This window comes from Erinaceus europaeus, chromosome 2 (assembly GCF_950295315.1).
Source record: "Erinaceus europaeus chromosome 2, mEriEur2.1, whole genome shotgun sequence".
Classification (NCBI taxonomy): Eukaryota; Metazoa; Chordata; class Mammalia; order Eulipotyphla; family Erinaceidae; genus Erinaceus; species Erinaceus europaeus.
In genome coordinates this window covers 182,070,036-182,075,806 of record NC_080163.1, presented here as the reverse complement: position 1 = coordinate 182,075,806, position 5,771 = coordinate 182,070,036, and the positions used below count along the sequence as shown (strand labels likewise).

Genomic DNA, 5,771 nt, shown 5'->3' with positions numbered 1-5,771 from the left:
GAAGCCACCTATGGTGTCTGCACTAAAGGGCCACCTATTCGACGAAGAATTCGATTGTGTCGGAGAAACACACACACAGAGAGAGAGATCTCGATTTTTGTGTAACCCACCAATGTTCAAACCTTTTGTTTGTTTGTTTGTTTGTTTTTTAGCAGATGTCAGACGACAGCATCAATCTCTAACAAGAGTTAAAGCAAACATTCCAGCCGCTTGCATGTTTTCTGGTCTTCGGAAACATACAAGCTTCGAAGGACCGACGGACAGACAGACCCCTCCTTTCTCTGCAGCCACCCCCCCACACACACACACACACACCGCCCCCGCCGGGTCGCGCAGACACCCGCTGACAGCTGGCTCCCTGCGCCCACCGTGAACTCAACTCACAGCTCCCAGATGGAAGCCCGTGGGCTCCCTGGGAGGGGAGGGAGGAGGTCGTGTCTTTTAAAAAAACAAAACAAAACACAGCACCCGATTGCTTTCCTTCCCGGGGCCCGTCGATCTGTCTGTCAACTTCTGAGCAGGACCATCCCCCCCAACCCCCGCCCCCCGTCCCCGCAAGAAGCGGTGCGGCCAGCGGCCGGGGGAGCGCCCTTCACCCCAAAGGGCCGGGCCGGGCCGGGCTCGGAGGGAGGCGAGCTCGCCTGCCCCAGGCCCCCCGGTTCTCCCCGGCCCCCCTCGGTCCCCGGGCAGCGCGGGGGTCCGCGGCGCGGCGCTGGGCGGCCGCCAGGGATGAGCTCAGCCTCCCCGCCGGGTGTTGCCGGCAGGTTGCATCAGACGCCGCGCGGGACCCGCCCCGACAGCCTGGTGGCCGCGCGCCGGGCCGGGAGTGCCCGCGGCCGGGTCCCGAGCTCACGCGAGCGGCCGGCTCCACCGCAGACTCCTTCTCCGCCCGTAGCCTCCTCACCTGCGCTTCCAGCCCGCCCGTCCCCAGGCGGCCTCCACTCCCGGCGGCTGCGCGAGGCGCGGCCCGACCCGACTCAGGCCTCGCAGCCCGCGAGCCAGCGAAGAGGAGCGACGGTTACGAAACCGGCAGCCTCCGCCCGTTCCGCCGCCGCCGCCGCCACCACCGGCTTCCCCTCCTAGCCGGGGCCCCGAGCGTGGCTGTCGCCGCTACGACCAATAGGAAAGCCCGTCAGCCAGAGTTGCGCCCGCCCCTCGAGACGGACAGCGCCGCCAGTCAATCGCCGACCGCCTGACTGGCACGTAGTGGAGGCGTGGCCCACGGGGGCGAGCGGGTGAGGACAGAGCTACCGGCGGCGGCGCCCGCGGTTCTCCTACAGTCCGCGGCGGACGACCCGGACCCGCGGCGAGAGAAGGGACCGTGGAAGTGGGAGGCGGTGCGCAGCCGCAGGCTCGTGGAAGCAGCGCCTGCGTTTGGAAAACGTTCGGAATCTCCGATTCCCGTTTGGCCTCGTGGCGCCTCCCCGGAGCCCCTCGCTGGACAGTGTCCCGGGCGGCCCAGGCGGACTTGCGGGACCCCGGGCCTCCGGACACGCGCCCCGCCGCCGGGCCCTCGCGGCGGGAAGGCAGCTGCAAACTTGTTGAATAACAACAACAACAGCAAAAAAAAAAAAAAAAAATCCAGCCTGGAATTAGTGAACATTTGCAGACTGAATTGTATTGCTACCAGCATTCGCTTGTATCTTCCAGGTGAACATGATGAAAGAAGTGATTGGGGGGAAAAGAAAAAAAAAAAAAAGCAATTCAATTTTATGTATCTAAGACAATTCATAGGAGGATCTGAAAGCTTTTTAAAAACCAGAAAGCAGCTCATGCCTGTAGGGCAGAGCCCACCGGCTAGGTTTGATTGTTTCCTCTTTAGTAATTCTTATCTTCCAGAAAACAAGTCTCTGAAAGAGGAAACATTTCTTCATAGCCCAGCAATGGAAGCAACTCCATAAGACTGGTTTCGAGGAATTGATAGAAGAGGTGGTAAAAACATTTACATATATATATATTTATGTATGTGTACACACACCACACAAACACAACACACATGGACTGCGACTAAAAACTAACAACCATAGAAAAACACAGTATTAAGAAACAGCTTTGGGGAGCCAGGCGATAGCACTCCGGGTTAAGCGCACGTGGCGTGAAGCGCAAGGACCGGCATAAGAATCCAGGTTCGAGCCTCCAGCTCCCCACCTGCAGGGGGGTCGCTTCACAGGCCATGAAGCAGGTCTGCAGGTGTCTGCCATTCTCTCCCCCTCTCTGTCTTCTCCTCCTCTCTCCATTTCTCTCTGTCCTATCCAACAACGACAACATCAATAACAACAATAATAACTACTACAACAACAATAAAAAAACAAAAAACAAGGGCAACAAAAGGGAAAATAAATATTAAAAAAATTTTTTAAAAGAAACAGCTTTGGTACTCTGTTCTGAAATGAAATTTCTTTCAAGATTTCAACACTACTGAATTTGGATTATATTGTGTTGCTCACAAAAATCATAACTTTACCCTGATCTCAATCACTTGGAAAAGGTGTATGGGAAAGACAGTGATTAGGTATTGGCCTTCATCCTCTGGTTTGCTTACAATGCTGCATGCAGCATTCTTGTTCTGTCTAGACTGACCATCTTTCACCTTCAGTAGATATACTCAAAGCAAAGAGACAAGAGTGTGTATTTCCTCTTAAACTGGTAGCTGTTGATTCTTTTTTTAATATTTATTTATTCCCTTTTGTTGCCCTTGTTGTTTTATTGTTGTAGTTATTATTGTCATCGTTGTTGGATAGGACAGAGAGAAATGGAGAGAGGAGGGGAAGACAGACAGAGGGAGAGAAAGATAGACACCTGCAAACCTGCTTTACCACCTGTGAAGTGACTCCCCTGCAGGTGGGGATCCGGGAGGCTTGAACCCGGATCCTTACACTGCTCTTTGTGCTTTGAGCCACATGCACTTAACCCGCTGCACTACTGCCCGACTCCCAGCTGGTGATTCTTAAACTCAGTTCACAAGCCATCTATGCGCTGAATCGTGGACTAGTGCTGGGGATTCAACAAAGTAAACATGTCCCCACCCAGTAAAGTTGTCACTTTGAGTCAGAGAGGCAGCGAATGATTACACATCTTAAAAAGTTGTTTATTTTGGATTGAGAGGGACAGAGGAGGTAGGAGATGGGGGAGAGAGAGAGAGAAAGAGACCTGTAGCAATGCTTCACTAATGAAGCTTTACTCCTACAGGTAGGAACAAGGAGGATTGAACTAGAGCCCTAATATATTGTAAGGTGCACTTTACAAGGTGTGTCACTGCCTGGCCTCCCCCCTCCTTACTTTTTTTTTAAGTATGATGTTCACACTTTTCTTAAAGAGAAAGAAAAGGTGCTGTGAAAGATTATAAGAAGGGAACTAGACCTGGTCTGTGACACGGGAAAGACCTGAAAGATTAGTAGGGATGAGCTAGATGGCACAGATGAAGTAGATGTCCCACTCAGGGAATATTTTATCTAAAGATCTTATAATTAGAGGCAATGAAGGCCGGTATAACTGAACTGTGGTGTGCATGTGTGTGTATGGGGCAGGGGTTGTGTGAAACTATTAGAATCTTGAAGTCTAAAAAGGGCTCTGGTTTTTACCCTAAAAGATGAGAAGCCTTGGAAAGATTTACCATCACCAAAAGGGCATGAAGAGACAGTCTCTGGGTTGAGCACATCTTCATTCTTGTAAATCAGGAAGTTCCAGGTCACCATCATCAGAGGTAAATTTCTGGCATAGATCCTTTCCTCAGTAAGACAGAACATAGGGTCCGGGAGGTGGTGCAGTGGATAAAGCACTGAATTCTCAAGCATGAGGTCCTGAGTTCAATCCCCGGCAGCACATGTACCAGAGTGATGTCTGGTTCTTTCTCTCTCCTCCTATCTTTCTCATAAATAAATAAACTCTAAAAAAAAAAAAAAGACATAGGACATTATTTTTTAAAGATTTTATTGATTTATTCATGAGGAATGATAGGAGAGAGAGAAAGAACCAGACATCACTCTGGTACATGTGCTGCCGGGAATTGAACTGGGGACCTCATGCTTGAGAATCCAAAGCCCTATCCACTGCGCCACCTCCCAGACCACCACAGGACATACTCTACAAGTGCAAAAAAAAAAAAAAAATTACAAAAGATAGTACTTTAAAATCCTCACCAACAGACTCTAAAGAGTAGGAAATCCTATTAATTGAATATGCTAGTTGCTAGTCAGCTGTGATTGTGGACTCTAGCTCTGACTGTTCTAGCTACAACTTCACCTCTTACTGGTTGTGTGGCCTAAAATAAAACAGTTAACCTCCCTGTCATCCACCAATGAGAGAGTGACCACAGTATCTACTCAACAGGATTGTTGTGAAGATTGAAAGACTTCATAGGTTAGCCCCCTAGAACAGTGCCTGCCTAGCACATGGTAGGGGCCCAAAACTATGGATACTGTTATCCTGATGCCCACACAGGAATGATGCATCATATGCATAGAATTTTGGCAGGTTAAAATATACTTCAAGTTCAAGCAGAACTTTTTACTGCTTTGATGATTCAGCCATTGCAATGCTGAAGGTGGGGCTGAAGGTAAGATAGCATAATGGTTATGCAAAGAAATTTCATGCCTGAGGCTGTGAAGCCTCAGGTTCAATTCCCTGCACCACCATAAACCAGAGCTAAGTAGTGCTCTGGTAATAAATAAATATATTGAAGGTGTGTATGTTGACCAAAGCTTTCTACTGGTTTTCAAACAAGAAATTTCAAAATTACTGCTTCATGGCAACAAAGGAAATGCTTAGGTATGTTAATGAAACTACCACTTAAAAAAAAAAAAAAAACACCTTTTGGTATAGAGTAACAAAGCTTTGGTCAACATACATGAACTCTCTTTGCATTCACCTTCAGCCCCACCTTCAGCACTGCAATGGCTGAATCATCAAAGCAGTATGAAGTTTGAAAATCAGATCAGTAGAAGTTTGCCATACAGATTTAAGTATTATTTTTGTTTTTAATATATTTTATTTTAATCAGAGAGAAAGAATCTGGGAGACAGACAGAGCACTGCTCAGCTCCCGTTTATAGATTGAGCCTGGGACTTTGGAGCCTCAAACATGAAAGTCTTTTTGCATAACCATTATGCTATTTCCCCTATTCCTGTGTCTTAAGTATTGTAATAATACTTTAGTTTTTTTTTCTAAATATGCACTTGGAGTTTCTGAAAAAAAAAATTAATAACCAAACTACTCACTTTATTCAGGTGATCTGGACCATAGCTATAATATTTTGAGGAGTGAGATGTGCTTGCAGTCATACAACAGTGATTATTCATTTTTCTGCAGTGGTTAGGACTCTTTTGATTGGGATTGTGAGAAAAAAAAAAATCCTAAAATGGAGTTGCCTGTGTTAAGCCCCACAAAGACTTAATACATAACTGAGTGCAGATTAGGCTTCTTCTAAGAGTGGAATTTTAATCCATTCAGTCCAGGATTTTCCTAATCAAAGACTAGTAAAGTGATCTTCCTAACGCAATCCTTTCTTTTACTAATAACCTCCTTGTACCTTCTTTTATGTGCATCTCCCCAGAACACCCTTACCTTGGTAAGATGTGGGGAGTTGCCTAACTCATGATTCAATTAATAAAATCAATTAGACCTCCCATTTTGCTAAAATGAAGTGTGTGTGTGTGTGTGTGTGTGTGTGTGTGTGTGTGTGTGTTCAACAGAAGAAACTAAAACCCATTTTTAACTAGCCTTAACTTCATAAAGGACTTGGTGAGAGATTTTAAAGACACTCTTCATGAAAT

The 5,771-nt window shown here is 47.2% G+C and overlaps 1 protein-coding gene across 1 annotated transcript in view; it reads right to left on the bottom strand.

Moving 5' to 3' along the window:
- Positions 1-1,245, bottom strand: part of CEBPG (CCAAT enhancer binding protein gamma) — a 13,398-nt gene extending 12,153 nt beyond the window's left edge. The window contains exon 1 of the mRNA XM_007539473.3: positions 905-1,245. The gene's annotated coding sequence lies outside the window, so the exon portion shown is untranslated. The remainder of the gene's footprint in view (positions 1-904) is intronic.
- Between the last annotated feature and the right edge of the window lie 4,526 nt (positions 1,246-5,771).